The following is a 15,347-nucleotide window of genomic DNA, read 5'->3' as shown; positions in this document are numbered from 1 at the left end:
AACAACAAATTGTAACACCAAATTAAGGACAGCGGTCTTCCTGTTTGACCTATAAAGTGAAGCAGGATGGGAGATTCTCTATACCAGTTTCTTGGTGTGTTCAAGGTCTTGCTGAGTACCAGAGAGAGGCTGTAGGACATTAACATTCTATTTCCATGGAGACGTTTGCCCTGCCAATGAAGGCAGTGTTGCATTGATGATGTCGCAAGCCTCTGCCCCACCATGCCATGCAATCTGGGCAGAAATTACTGAGTTGACATTTTCAGATGCTTAAGTCCCATGTAACATTTACTCTGCTCAAGAAATGTTTTGTATTTTGATATAATAAAATTTTACAAAAAAACTTGTTTATGTTTGTTTATTAATATATAGTTATTGGAAATGATAAAGAGGTTTAAATGTTTGCCTTTCTAAGCCCCCAAAGGATGACAATATAATGAAGTATTTGATGTTATCTTTTCAAAGGACCTTCGATTAGTTTTGAAAGTCACTTAGTGTCAAGCTGAAGAAAACTTCCATGGACAGTTTTACTACAAATGTGTGATGTAGTTACAGAATAATTCCACACGATGGGACTGTTGTATAAACATACAATTCGTTCTTAAAGTCTAACAAATCTGAAACTATTGTTTTGTCACTGGTCAGAATCTTTTCCCAGCAATGTTCTTTGGTGATTCACTTACAAAAGGAGTCTATGTATACGTGCAGTACTTGTATTCAAAAAGTTCTGTTTTTTGAGAATTAACCTTAAAAACTTATCTGAAAAAAAATCTGACAGATCACCAACCTAGCCACAGATAGATTGATAGATAGTCTGACAAACCAATAAATAGAGAGATCCACCAACGATTTTCAACATACATATTACCTTGATTAAAATAAATAAATAAATAAATAAAACTTGAACTAGCACTGTCAGATTGAAGTTACTGTAGGCATTGTCACATCTGAGAATCAGTACCTGATTCTTTTTTTTAAAAAAGACCCCTCCATGGACTAACCTCCGGCAAAAACTCATGTGCATGTACATGAATGATCTGTGAAAGACATGTTATTGCAAATAAATGTTCAATAAATTACAAGTTAATTAGAAATAGCACATTATTATTATTATTATTATTATTATTATTATTATTATTACTACTACTACTACTACTACGACTATACTAATTGATTTACAAAGACAACAATAATAATGTCATCATAACCTTGTCGAGTAAACCGCACTCAACCTCCGCAACTTCTGCTCGCTCTCATGGAGGCGCGTACTCACAGTCCTGCGCGTTCAGAAACTGGTCTGCGCGCACACACTTTCGGACGCAGAGCAGAAGGTCCGCATCGAAGAGGCAGCTTCACAGCGGAAAACGTTAGCTGGGTAACGTTTAGGTGACTGGATAACTAGCCGGTTAGCTGCCCTTCACTGACTGAACATAGAAGGAGATAAACTCATTGCGGACGGGTCAGATGAAAGAATCACGTGTCGTCACTCATTTTGCTCACACTGGAGTGAGAACACAGCGTTAAATCAGCTGGTTTTAAAGCCAGGAGGGCGCTTTTAGCTAGCAACCTACGTTACCTTCCTTGACTAGTCTGAATCGACTTCTCACGATTGGAATTTTACCACGGATTTATCATACCGCTTATCTGAACCGTCGACTCAGGAATGCTCTTTTTTGACCGTGTCTAGCGTAAGGTGAAATTGGTCGTTTTGCCATTCGTTTTATTATAATGCGGCTTTTTGGCGGTGGAGGGTCAAGCTGTGCTTTTGCAGCTGTCGAGGAAGAACATAAGAAAAAACACTGCTAAAGCGAGTCAGAAAAACAGCTTTTCACCACTCACAGGTAAGATGGCAAACCGCGCTCCTTGTGTTTCGTTACCTTGTTGGTTTTGCGTTTTTTGTGGTGAACGTTGGACTAGGCTGGTTAGCTAACGTTAGCTCGCTTCGCGTGTATAGGAAGCTATCTTTACTTATGTAGCTAACACCTATACAAATGTACCTAACTTAGGTAAGTAACGTGGGCTAACGGTTATCTTACGTAACGACAGTGGCGTGGTGATGTTTAATAAAAAAATGGTCATTTCTGTGAAAAAGTTTGCGTTTATTCGTAATGTTTGCTATTTTAACTGAATACCGCATGGATTCAGAGGGTGTGCCAATTTAGGTGCTGTAGTGTTACTGCTAGCAATAGCTGAAAGAAGGTGCGTTACAGTGATAACTAAATAGTTAACCAACGAACTTGCCTATGATTGCTGTTTTTTATTTGACAAACTATTGCCCGCGTGCTGTTTGTGATTCCTAGCGACCTGACTAGCTCTGAATGGGAAAACATGCAACACATCCTCGTTTGCGCCCGGTCAGCGAATCGTTGAAATATATATTGGAAATGGCTCGTAACTCGCTGGGCACAGACATAAAACAGAACGAAAGATTTTCTCACTTTTAACGTTTGAAGTGTTAACGTTAATCTGTTAACATTAATTGATGACTGTTCAAATTAGTTAAAGTACTGTTTAAGAAGCTATGTTAGCTAACCAATGTTAGCAAGCTACGTCAGTGGCAAGTCCACGAATAGCAGGCAATATAAGTTACGTTAGCGTTATTAAACCCCGTGTTTCTTAACTAACTTAACGTTAGCCATTTGCGAACAGCATTCACAAACGTCTATAATGGCCATGCTTTCAACTATATTAGACTAGCTATGTAGCTAGCTATTTTCAGATGTGTGATCACCGTTTGACGTGGTGCTGAAATGGCCTTGTTCTTTGCTAAATCAGCTGCATATGACTAGTGCAGTAAAATGAAGCCTATTTGCCAGCTAACGTTATCTGATTGCTTGAGGAAACTCTAATTCCAAGAGTAACGTTAGCTAGTTTATGAAAGTAGTTTATATGTAAATTCGGATTGTGGTTATCGTTACTTTGCTTGGAAGTGCCATAATCTCACCCTGTCTTTCAGAATAGTGTACATTTGCAGTATAGACGGGGGTTGCGTGATACTTCTGAGTGAAGCAGATCATAAACGGGTCCCTTTTTTAGTATTATTATTTTTACTTTGATTTCTGGGTACTTTCCACACTAATGTTTGATTTGTTTTCTGACTGAGCGTTGGTGCGCAGAACGGGAATATGGATAGAGTTAGGGGCAGAAACGTCCAAAAGGCTCGCTAGTTGGTCTGAACCCCGCCCCCTTTTTCTGAGCCAGAAAGGCCGGTTTAGTGCAAGTGCCTGGTTTTGAATTAGCCTCAAGCTACACTTATATTTTATGTTTTAGCATCAAATAAATAATTTACGTGAAGACGAAACTGCGTCAAAGGCACCATAAGTGTTTGTACGTTCATTACGTTGTGGCGTGACATATCTGTAAAATGTTAACCATAGCTTGGTCTCATTGTCCACGAGAGGTCTTTAGCCCTAGGCACCTCATTCCCACTCCTAAAAGCTGCCACAGGCTGCAGTTTTGAAAGGAAATTCGATGACATGAGCACGTGCAACCAGGGGGTTTTAAACCTAGCCTTTTAGTGCATGTAAAGGTGTTTTTTTCTGTTTATAATTCATTTTCTTCTCTTGGGGATTCATCTGAAGTCCAGTTTAGTTCTTTAAGGTTTCTTGTGGTGGCTCTGTGGATGTGACATTAAACTTAAAGTTCTAATTTAAGCAGCTTAATAAAACCCTAACGATGATCAATTTACACAGATGCTGTCCTCCAGAGTGACTGAAAAGTTTACATTCTTTACATACAATCAATATACATAACTGGATATTTGGTGATAAAATGTAGGCTTGGTTAAGTACCTTCCTCAAAGGTACAACCGTAGTGCCCCACTTGGGAATCAAACTAACAGCCGCAGTTACTAGCCCAGTTCCCTAACCATTCCACCCCAGCACAACTGGAAAGATTCTTTTTAAATTAAAAGAGAGCCATACAATGTAGGCTATACAGCACCGACACAGTACAGTCAGGTATTGCAGGGAATGCTCTTTCGAAGGTAGTAAATTCTTCACAACTGGGATTTGCAAATCTCATTTTATAAGGTATATATGGTTTATTCTGCAGGTATACACATACTGTACATGCGCCTTAATATGAGTCAGTCGTATTCCGTACAAGCTAACATGTTCATGTAAAGATATCTTTAACAAGACTGAAATTAATGGAACCTCACCTCTATACTCAAAGATAAATTATAATTATTGGGAAATGTCAACAGCACATTATTGACAAATGACAAGTGTTCTGAAAATATTTTCGAAGGTAGGCTGAGCTGGTGTAACACTTCAGTGTAACCATTAGTTAATGCTGGAACTATTCAGTTATCTTGTTACGATTCTCACTAGGGAGGCAAATGTACAATAATTCCTTTGATCGATTTATTTTAATGTTAACAAATTAACAAATGAGTGATCAATAGTCGTTAAGGTAAATTACATAAACTAATGTTGTACAGCTCAGCAATAATAATACGAGTGACTGCACTACTGGCAGTGGGAGAGGTCAGTGTGTGAGTAGCCTTTCTTAGTGACCACGATGCATCAGGCAGACTCTCTTTAGGGTGGTTATCTGTGCCTGTATTTGGGGATCCAGTTAATTTTGTGAATTTTTCAGAACTGCTTGCGTTCTCATTTTTTAATATTTTAAATATTTTTTTATATTTAATATAATATTTTTAATGTTTTTTATATTTGTAATGTCATTGAAAGCAGGCCTTGGTAATTTCATACATGTTATGCACTGCAAATACTATGTGTGAAACAAGAAGACTCTGGGCCCTGAAGTCATAAAAGAAATAAAAGTATGCAGAATTGTGTGGAAACTGATCCAATATAAAATGTTTCCTGTTGTCTTAAGTAGTTTCATACCCTGTCCCATTATTAATGCTGCCCATGCGATAAGGGAATTTCCTCTCCAATCATGAAAACAAGGGAGGCTCACTTTCCAATTCCTGTTGGCCTTACCCTGAACTATGCCAGGCCTAGCCGAAATGAGTCACAGCTGCTCTGCAGTTAATGCTTTTTATTGTGCTGCTTCTAAAAGGTATGGATATCAGGCAAAAATGGCTCTGTTTCTGTAATGTATGGTAAGCAACTAGGAAGGTGAGACAGTTTGGTTGACCCATCTAATAGCATTTACATCTATGTAATGCCAAATAGGTATTTTAAATGTTTTTGTAATGGCATCCACTCAAAGAAAATTCAAATGTCTGATGCCCAAATCTGTGCGTTGTGCCTTTCCTCTTAAGCAAGGACGGGCAGGTCAGCTTGTCCATTCCCACTCATTCTGCCTGTTCTGTTTGCCCTCTGTTAAGTGACTCCATGTATTAAACACTTGACTTGCGAGGTATTAAACATGTGAATCTGTTTATCGAATGCTGCACTGTGGCCTTCACATGATTGCACACATGCCCCTGTCTAGATCGTGTTTAATTACAGCATTTATAATCAGATGGTAGTCTTGTTTGGGTCGGCTAAATGCAGAATTCCACTTGGTTAGCTTGGTTAAAATGAGCCGGAGGTGCATCTCCGATCCGGTCTCGTTTATAGAGGGATCCCGTTGCACTTTTGCCGAGCGGAGGAAGTCTGCAGCGCGGATATAAACGGCCCCTGTGAACCGCGAGCGGCCGCTCGCACGCTTTATTTATTTATAAGCTCGCTGGTCCGGCAGCTTATTTAAAACGCGCTAGCCTGGTAGCTCCCATTCACGCAGCTGACGGATTTGATGCGAGCGGGGGGAATTCTGAGTCCCCCCGCTCAGCGTGTGCTCTGCCGAGCACAATGGCTATTGAGAACTGCGACAGCTTCAGTGCGCTGTCATTTATTCAAGTGAACACGTAACACGAATACGTGGTTCAGATGTATTGGAATGCAAATGTGGTACTCCCTGTCATAGCCCGCCATGGATATTGCACTACGGTTTTTGAATTTGAGTGCTGCAGGGTAACACCGGTAAAGTGAGAATGATTTGTCAAACATGAACTGGCCTCAGATTTCCCATGGGCTGACATGGCGTTCGGAATTTTTTTAGTTTTCTCTCCCTAGCGTGGAATGCCCAGTCATATTTGTTGGCCCATCCCATTGCTGCAACGTCCTCTATTCATTTTGGATGAATGCTGAATAATTACCTCGGGCCCATACAGCCAAGCCACTGCTTCTGTTCACTCTGCACTCCACCGAGAGAGTTACATGAGCCATTGCACCAGAGAAGTGCAATTAGGCCTAACGTGGGTTGGAGTTGATAAAAACATTAGCAGTAACTTTTGTACTGAAATGCCTTTGTTGAAGCCTGTTTTGACAAGAAAAGTGCTCACTTGCTGGAATGTTTGGGGGAAAAAAAACGGTTTTATGCTCACTCCCCCACTTCATTTAACAAGCAGGTTTTATTAACATTTACTTGAGTTTCATTTTCAAGCATATTTGTGCAGTATTTCACATTTTTTTGCATTTGATTTCTTCATTTATTTCGCATTTTGATGATGCTGGTCATGCTAATAGTAAGTTTTAGCTAATTGGTAGTTGGCAGACTTGGCCATGTTGACATCAGCCCAAATAAAATTACCAAATTGGTCAGGCTGTAGGCCTAATTTGATATTAGCCTATATTTTTGTACATTCCAAATTGTTATATTATTCAGTTTTTTAATGTAATGATAACTTGCTTATCATTTTTTTTCTTTTTATGTCAATTTAGTCACCATGAGTCCCATGTCATAATTTGCATATTTAATAGAGTCAAGTATTTAGTTTTCTGTAGATATCCTGGCCGTTTTGCTTGCTTTCTTCATATGGACTTTCTTTTTCTGTAGACTACTGCTGTTTCAAAAAGTTACAACCAGACATTCCATTTAAAAATGTTCCATATTTTCATTTCTTTAGGGTGTTGTTTAGAATGAAAAACATTGCCATAATGCAGGGAACGGTTTTACAGTGAGTTGAAGTGGTTGTTTTGTATCTACCCTCTGTCTTGCAAAAGACTGATAAGGGTATTAAAATATCTGACAGAAAGTGTCTTTGGATGTGGCCTGCAATGGAAAACATTTGCTTGTTTATCATTGAGCTCTAAGCCTTTGTCTTTTTCACATTGTTATACAAAATATTTTAAAATGTGAGATGCATTTTGATGTGATGTATTTTTAGGTGTCCAGTAGGACGCGTCTATTTGTGTTTAACCTGCAGGGAATAGTGCCCATGTAGCTATTCCCATCATGGAGCATGGGCCTGATTTTTCATGATGCAGACTGTTCAGGGTTGAGTCACTGTTCTCCTTTAGTTGTTAAAAAGAAGAACCAGGTCCATTGCCTCAAAGATTAAACTATATATAAGGACTGGTGGCTGAAACTGGCTGATTAGACTAAACTGAATTTGCACTAAACTAGACTACATTATGTAGCCTATATTACAGTCTCTCCTTATTCAGATCAAGTTAGTGAGGCAGTGTACAACTGCCTCCTTTCATTTAATGTGTGCTACAAAGGGCTTAGAAGTCATAAACTTTTTTTACCTCATGTAAAAAGCACATTGTTTCTAGAAACATTTTTACCTCTGTGAGGTAGGCTATTGCTTGATTTCACAACCCACAGACCTCACGGAACTACAAGAAAGCTGGTACCAGTCAAAGAAGTGCATCTTTCACTGACTACTTTTAGGGCCCCATGTTTTCCTGAATACAGTTCAATTTTTTCTCTGGCCCACATTTGGAGGTGTCCTTTGAATGCATGATTGTAGTTCATAGTTCTCCCACAGCTTTCAAAAGCAATTTTAATAGCCATGCTTCAACAACCGAGAACTGAATTGCAGCAAAATGAATCGACTTTGTGCCTTCTTTGACACCTTGGGATTGGTAGTTCTACATTTTTTGAGGCTGTTGCAGCAGTCGCAACAGGCAGGCGATTGGCCGTGTTGGCTATAGCTCGACTCCGCTAGGAGGCAGAATTTCCTGTAGTTGAGGGTGTTTTGCGTGCATCTGTGGACTACATTACTACTTTGTGTTTCAGAACATCATAATTTTCGGTTTCACGTAGTGGATTCCTTAGTAAACACATTCCATTGAAATGCTCTGGTATTTTCAAGATTTGCCGGGCTCCATATGAATTAGTGGAGTCCATGTTCCATACTGCATTTTGAGGTCCCATCTGCATTTCTCAAAACCATGGAGCCCTAAATCCGTGGCCTGAGGAAGCCTGACTTAAACCCACCTTTGTGGTGAGCTGACATCCGCTGTGACCCACCACTGGACGCGGTTGTTGTCAGTTAATGACGGCTGAGGCTTGGAACCGAGGCTGCTGGGAACATCCCGTTCTGGCAGTGTGTGTTCATGCAGACTGAGCATCTCAGAAGCCCACCAGGGGGCTGCTTTATGCCCTCTATTCAATCGATACGTCTCTGGTGATATGCAGATACATATCGAATGCAGTCTCCTCAGACTCGGAGTCCTTCAAAGAGCTTTGAGAGAACACTGCATTTGCAAGTCCCTCACCGGAGTATAAGAAATGCTGTGGTGTTTTTTCCCTGGATTCTAAAATGATTGCTCACAGTGGCAGAAGAGTTTTTTTTTTCTTTTGAGAAAGGCTGGAAGATCAAAGCCACTTCTCATCTTCAACCCTAATGGTCTCTTCAGTTCGATGTGGAATTAGACTGAGCCATCTGTTCTTATTTTGTCAGACCTTGTCTGTGGAGGAACAATAACATTTAAAAGAAATGCTTTATTCCAGCGCACTTTTTAAAAAATATCTGCTTTAATTAAGTAAGCTTTTTAGTAGGGATGGCGATTTTCAGTTATTTCACAGATCGAGTGATCGTACAATGTGCTCTATTCCAAATGGATCCCTAGCACTGGGAAGAATCTATTTTTAGAACGCATCTTGGCTGGGCGGTACCGCTTGTATAGATGATACATGCAAGTTTTTCCATCATTATAAAGTCTTATTTTTTACTCAATGAAAATAGAAGCTTGTTTCCACGGAGACTGGGACAGCAGGGCCTGCTTTTCTCCTCCTGTGATTAGCACTGTTGGCCATGCCCAGCTCCCTAATTGGTGGATGCGGAATCTGGCACGGTGGCACCTTGCCCCCCCCCCCCCCCCATTTAGGCTGTGCTCTTCAGCCTTTCATTCGCACTGTAGGCTCTGTGTTTACCCCTGTGGCCAATGAATCTCCCCCCCCTCCCCGCCCCCCCCAAAGGCTGTTCTGAACTGTATGTCCTTTTGCTCTCAGCACATCGCTGTGATTGGCATTTGATTTTCTGTCCGCGCGATAAGCGGCGGTGAGAATGCGACTCTTCACACTCCTCCCTCGCCTCCCTGGAACGTGTGGAGAGGGTTTTGATCTCCAGGGTGAGGGGGAAGGTGCTGAAGGGTGGCGGGCAGGTTGAGGGGGTGCTGACAGTGGCGTGATGTTGGGGTAATGTCTGCCACTTGGCCTTTCGGGCTCTTATAATTGGAAAACTGAACCAACCCCGCACCTACCTTTCGAAGGCCACAAGACCTCTAAAAGACTTGAGGGGGTAAATGCAGCTAAGTGTAAGCAGGGTGAGCACCACACCGCTGAATTACTCATCTGGGACGGGCCACCCCCACCGCCACTATGAGTGGAACATTCTGAAATTAGCTATGCCAAAAAATAGCAAATAAAGAAAATGCATCTTGCTTTGGGACTCAAGGTAATTACCCCATTCTCACCAAATGCCCGCTTATCTGCTCTCTCAGACAGTGATGGAAATGAGGTTTAATTGTACGCAAAAGTTATTTGCAATTACTGTTTCCCCAAGTACCAGGGATTTGGAAGGCATGAGTGAACAAACAATGCTGAAACAAAGAAAAAGAAACAGGCCATTTTGCGTTTATAAATGAACTGTGTCAGTATTTAATGAATTTCAAAATGCGTTGTAATTGGCAAATACTTGGCCTCTGCTAACAATGAACACAAGCGAGGCCAATGGGGTATGAAATGTCCCTTTAAGAACGCAGCTGTCGGGGGCTGCCGGGTGGCTCATCCTGTTAAGGCGCTGTTCCAGCACACAGATGGGCTTCGCGGTCTGGTGATGAATCTGAACCGTGCCAGTGTCGACCAGCCGGCCTCCCCACAGGGCCATGCACGATTGGTTCTAGCGTTGCCCAGGGAATGGGAGGGTTAATTTGACCTGTAGACTGCAATGTGATGAAAAGCAGCAAGTGACATCAGAGAAGGGTTACCTGCTTGACCGTTCTTTCCGGAATTGTCAGGTTGTGGCAATAATTTCCGTTCCAAAATGGGAAAAGGGCATTTTTAAAAATAAGAGAAAAAGAATGCAGCTGCTGAGGAACGCAGCTAGTCTACAGAAATGACAGATATCAGCAGCTCATCCTCCGTCCTTTTCTCAAAATGCCACGACAACATTCAGTTTTCCCTGAGCTGTCATTCCAAAAGGTATATTCAATTATTCAAGTGCCTCTTGCCAGGCTTAGTGCACCAGGCATCTTCAAATGTTACATCAGGCAAGGAGCAGCTCACAAGCTTAATTTACTCCCATATTTTTTTTCTAATGCATTCAACAAAATGTATTTTTCTTTGACTTCCCCAGTATTTTCCTTAAAGGAAGTTGAGGGAAGAGAAATCTCTTGCTGCGCACTTTTAATTTAAGTCATTCTCCAGACCTCTGACTGATCAGATAATGCAACCATGGCAACAAGTGGGATCTCTAGTCCATAGTGAATTCACAGGATGCGATTGCTTTGAGAAGGTTATGGGTTCCCACCTTTGTGCAGGGAAGGAACTTCCCATGCAAACCAAATAGAAATGCTCTTCCTGTTTTGAGCTCAAAACACTTAGCCTAAACTCTCCTCTGTGTGAAATAGCTTTGGTGTTGTCCTTCCGAAATGAACTGCATTCTTCATCCTGCTGCGTAGCTGTTTTCATGCAAGTGAAGTTACACGTTGAATTATTGCACAAGTGTTGATTTTCTGTGGGAACTGAATTTTTCAGCATTACTATTCAAATTGTGGGGAAAATGAAAGTTGATGTCCTCCATGCCACAGAAGACCTGCAAGAATATTTTAGCAGCGAGGACAGAAATATCAGCTTGCTAATTCTATTTTTATCTTTAGATCAGTAGGGACCGTTTTTATGAGATGAATGTTCCAGATTGATTCAGATGGCCCTGTGCATCCCATATGCACCCGTGTGTTTTCGCAGTTGTTTGAAGTTTTTGCCGCGTGCCTGAGGAATGCCAGCAGATTCGACGCCACGCTGTGAAAGGCGCGTGTTCTTTGAGGTGTCCTCAGAAAACTTCTGTCACTTTCCCCAAATGGTGGCAGGCTTCCATGATGTCAACAATGATGTCATCTGTTTGGAGCCTTCCTTCAGCCTCTGTGCAGCACTATTGTGTTGTGTGAGCTGCCTTACCACAGCACGCTGTCAGTCCTGCAGGTCACCACAGCACGCTGTCACTCCTGCAGCTCACCACAGCACGCTGTCAGTCCTCCAGCTCACCACAGCACGCTGTCAGTCCTGCACATCACCACAGCATGCTGTCAGTCTTGCAGGTCACCACAGCACGCTGTCAGTCCTGCACCTCACCACAGCACGCTGTCAGTCCTGCAGCTCACCACAGCACGCTGTCAGTCCTGCACATCACCACAGCACGCTGTCAGTCCTGCACATCACCACAGCACGCTGTCACTCCTGCAGCTCACCACAGCACGCTGTCACTCCTGCAGCTCACCACAGCACGCTGTCACTCCTGCAGCTCACCACAGCACGCTGTCACTCCTGCAGCTCACCACAGCACGCTGTCACTCCTGCACATCACCACAGCACGCTGTCACTCCTGCAGGTCACCACAGCACGCTGTCAGTCCTGCACGTCACCACAGCACGCTGTCACTCCTGCAGGTCACCACAGCACGCTGTCAGTCCTGCAGGTCACCACAGCACGCTGTCACTCCTGCAGGTCACCACAGCACGCTGTCAGTCCTGCAGGTCACCACAGCACGCTGTCGCTCCAGTTTTATCCACAACAGGCTCTTGTCTTCGGCTTGGGGAATGGAATAAAATGAACCCCCCCACCCCCAGCTATATTGTTGCAGACAGTGTCAGAGTTAGATGTTGGAGGGCGTAGTACATAGCAACCATTGTTGGTGGACTACATTGTTAATCATTCATTCAAGGTCAATTGACTGGCTTCAGGTAGAATACCAAATGAGGAATAGGTGAAGGAGGAACAAACTGCACCAACGAATGTAAATGATGAGCTGACAGAGGAAGATATATCAATATACTGCCCAATATACCAAAAAATAGCTCAAATTATGACATTGCCCAAATTCATTTTCCCTGCACAATAACATGAAAATGCCCCAGTTGGGCGGGAATCCACCCAATATGGCAACGCTGCTCTACAGGCACATCGCTACATAAGCTACGTAACCAGCGACGTAGACATAAGCGCAACAGGTCCTGGCAGTTGAGTAGAATTCTTTACATTTAGCTCATTGCGAATGCCGTTTAAAATAAATTCTCAGGATTAGATAAACGGATTTGAAGCGCACAAATTCCCAGTTCTAGCTGATTTTGGTCTTGATACCCTACCCTACTGGGACAGCCCTAATTCAGATCTTTAGCCATGTATCTAGTAAATGTGTCTGAACCGTGTAGCACTGTGTAAATGCCGAGATAGGCATTTAACAATTCATGCAAATCGCTTTTGCAAGAATGACATTATAGACCATTCAAAAAAGAGACAACACAAGGATCCTTGCAGCTTGAGAAGAAATTAATGTTTTAGCTCAGTGCAAACAGTTTCTTCTGAAATTAATACAGTGTGACTTGCAGATTTAATGTGAAACAAAAGGCAGCTGTTTGCCAGTAGTGTCATTGTGATTAATACAGACAGCAGCACATAATCTGAATGCGACTTGAAAGTTGAAAGTCGTGAATTGTTTAAATAATCAAATTTGACGGTTGAGTCATTTGTAGCTCCTAAGAAATCGCTTTTAAATGAAGTGAATGGATTTTGTATGCTGTGTACCATGTGAGGATTTGTCCCTCAGCCTCCTCTGATGACATCATTTTTATTACATTTTGAAACCCCAGGATTTTCTCTTTCCAGCACCACCCACCAGCCCAGTGGGAAGGGTTTGGCATTTTATTTATGCAAGAACAGCTTAACAGCGAGCCTCCTCATATTGCTAAATTACTTTACCAAGCCACAACGGCACAAACCCCAAGATTCAATCAAAAGTGCCAAGTCATCTGAAGAGAAAACACTGTTCAGTCCATCACGATAAAGAAAGAAAAACGAACACCTCAAAGATGAATTGCCACAAAGTGACTCTTTTCCTTCTGGCATTGGTTCATTCCAGGGCGAAAGGTTCAGTACAATCAGCACCAACATTGATTTGGTAGTTCAGTGTTCTCCTGTGAAAGAAATTGAGTGAGAGGACATGGAGCGAAATTACGGACTTCCCTCAAAGTTCATTTCTTGAGCACCAGCTGTGGCGAGCTGGGTCATGATGACATTATCAAGTACAGTCCCTGAGACCATTGTAAGAATAAGAACCTAATTTTAAAAGCAGCTTGACATTGTTATTTTTGTGAATAAAAAATATTGATCACAAAAAAGGCCACCGTCGGCCGCACGCAGGTTGTACAGCACACAAATGCATTATTTAATAGCAAAGCTGTTGTGCTTTTTCTTTTCCCTTTTAGCCTGCAGGTCAGTGAGAGATGAGATGAGTGGTGGGGCTGTGTTTTGAGGCTTCAGTGTTCAGCATTTACATGTCTTCTGCATCTTGCAAGCTTGTGATGGAAGTTATGAGGAGCTTTCTGGGGTCAGTGAGGAATCGGGAAGGACCTAGTTAGCCTGTCGCATTGCAGCCTAACCCAGCCCTCTCACCACCGAGGCAGGCAGGGAGGGACAGAGGGAGAGAGAACGAGTGGGAGGAAGAAGGGAGAGGTTGGGGGGGGAGTGTAGGATGACTGGATGATGGGAGAGTGAGAGGAGGAGGAAGTAAAGATGGACAGACTACGATATGGACATGGATGCTGAACTGCACTAAACTGGGAGGAACATCTCACCTTGAAACTGAAACAGACAAAAAAAAAAAAAGTGGGCTGCAACTCATGCACCCCAGCTGTTCTGCTGCTGGTCTTAGTCAGCACTTTCCTTTCACCGTCTTGCTGTGTATTTTTTTTTTTTTGTTTATTTTTTTAGTAGCGGTAGTTATACTCATCTTTTTCCCCTTCTGCTTCAGTACAAGCGCAGCAGTCCTGACGCGTCTTACAGTGCAGTTTTTCACAGAAGTTTGAGACGCGGCAGCTGAAAATGGGATCGTGCAAGGGCAGCGGTCTCCTGTGTGTCCTCTGTTGCCTGAATGCAGTCGTGTGCTCTGTTACTGAGGGCTGCAAGGACTGAACTTCAATCTTTTTGCCCTTAAAAAGTTGAGGTTTTCAAGAGTACATTGCAAACCAAGGAAATTTCTTTTTTGTGTTGAGGTGTTTCTTAAAAAAGTAACAGTGATGCCTAGCAGTATGAGGAAAAACATTGCAAAACATCCCTTTTTCATATTCTGCAGCATGCTTTCATTCAGCTAAGCTACTTTCTTTCAGCTTGCGTGAGAGCGGAGCCTCTATCAAAGGGCTCCTTGTTTGTCTACGGCTATTGGAGGCACAAAGGCAAAGGTGAACTTTGACCCCAGGCCCGGAGACGGGGAGCGCATTGTGCTACGGCAAAGCGGGCATTATGGGCCCCCCTCCCCTCCCGCATGTTCATTAATTACTGGGATTGCACACAATACCCAGTCCCCTTCGGTGATGAAGGCCCGACATATCGCACAGAGCTGGAAAAGCCTCCCCCCCCGCCCCGCCCCCCCCCCAGAAAAAAAATATTCCTGCAGATTCCTCTTTCCCGCATAGGGTTCCCATGTGGAGGCTGGAAAGGTTCCAGGGCATTCCTGGATGAGGATAATGAGGGAGCATTTTCACAAAGGGGATTTAGATTCGGGACTGGAGAGGCGGGTGACGGAGAACACGAGGCACCTGGAAGGGGTCTCCCACGAACACTCGCACAGATGCGGCCCTTGTGTTCCAAGGGAATGGAACAGAGCTTTCGGCTCTATGCTTGCTCTACAGATGACTGACGGGAGGAGAATTCAGATGCACATTCAGATTCCAAAGTATCTTTCCCTCTTACCAGCAACCAGATGTTGCCTGAATTTTTCATAATGCTAGATGCTCAGATCTGTTACAGCATTGTTGCATCAATGTTCATTTATACATCAGAATCTTCTTTGGAGATCTCTCTTAGCTTATTCTATTTCAGCCGAAAATCTACTTCACTTTTTTTTGGAAAACATCATTTATTTTTTATTAAAATATATTTTTGTA

At 42.6% G+C, this 15,347-nt stretch overlaps 1 protein-coding gene across 7 annotated transcripts in view; it reads left to right on the top strand.

Moving 5' to 3' along the window:
- The first annotated feature begins 1,279 nt into the window (after positions 1 to 1,279).
- arhgap32b (Rho GTPase activating protein 32b) overlaps positions 1,280 to 15,347 on the top strand; it is a 118,483-nt gene continuing 104,415 nt past the window's right edge. For all 7 annotated transcript variants that reach the window (XM_064351048.1, XM_064351050.1, XM_064351047.1 and 4 more), the window contains exon 1: positions 1,280 to 1,841. The gene's annotated coding sequence lies outside the window, so the exon portion shown is untranslated. The remainder of the gene's footprint in view (positions 1,842 to 15,347) is intronic.

Source organism: Anguilla rostrata, chromosome 9 (genome assembly GCF_018555375.3).
Source record: "Anguilla rostrata isolate EN2019 chromosome 9, ASM1855537v3, whole genome shotgun sequence".
In the NCBI taxonomy this organism is placed as follows: Eukaryota; Metazoa; Chordata; class Actinopteri; order Anguilliformes; family Anguillidae; genus Anguilla; species Anguilla rostrata.
This window is presented reverse-complemented; position numbering and strand designations above follow the sequence as displayed.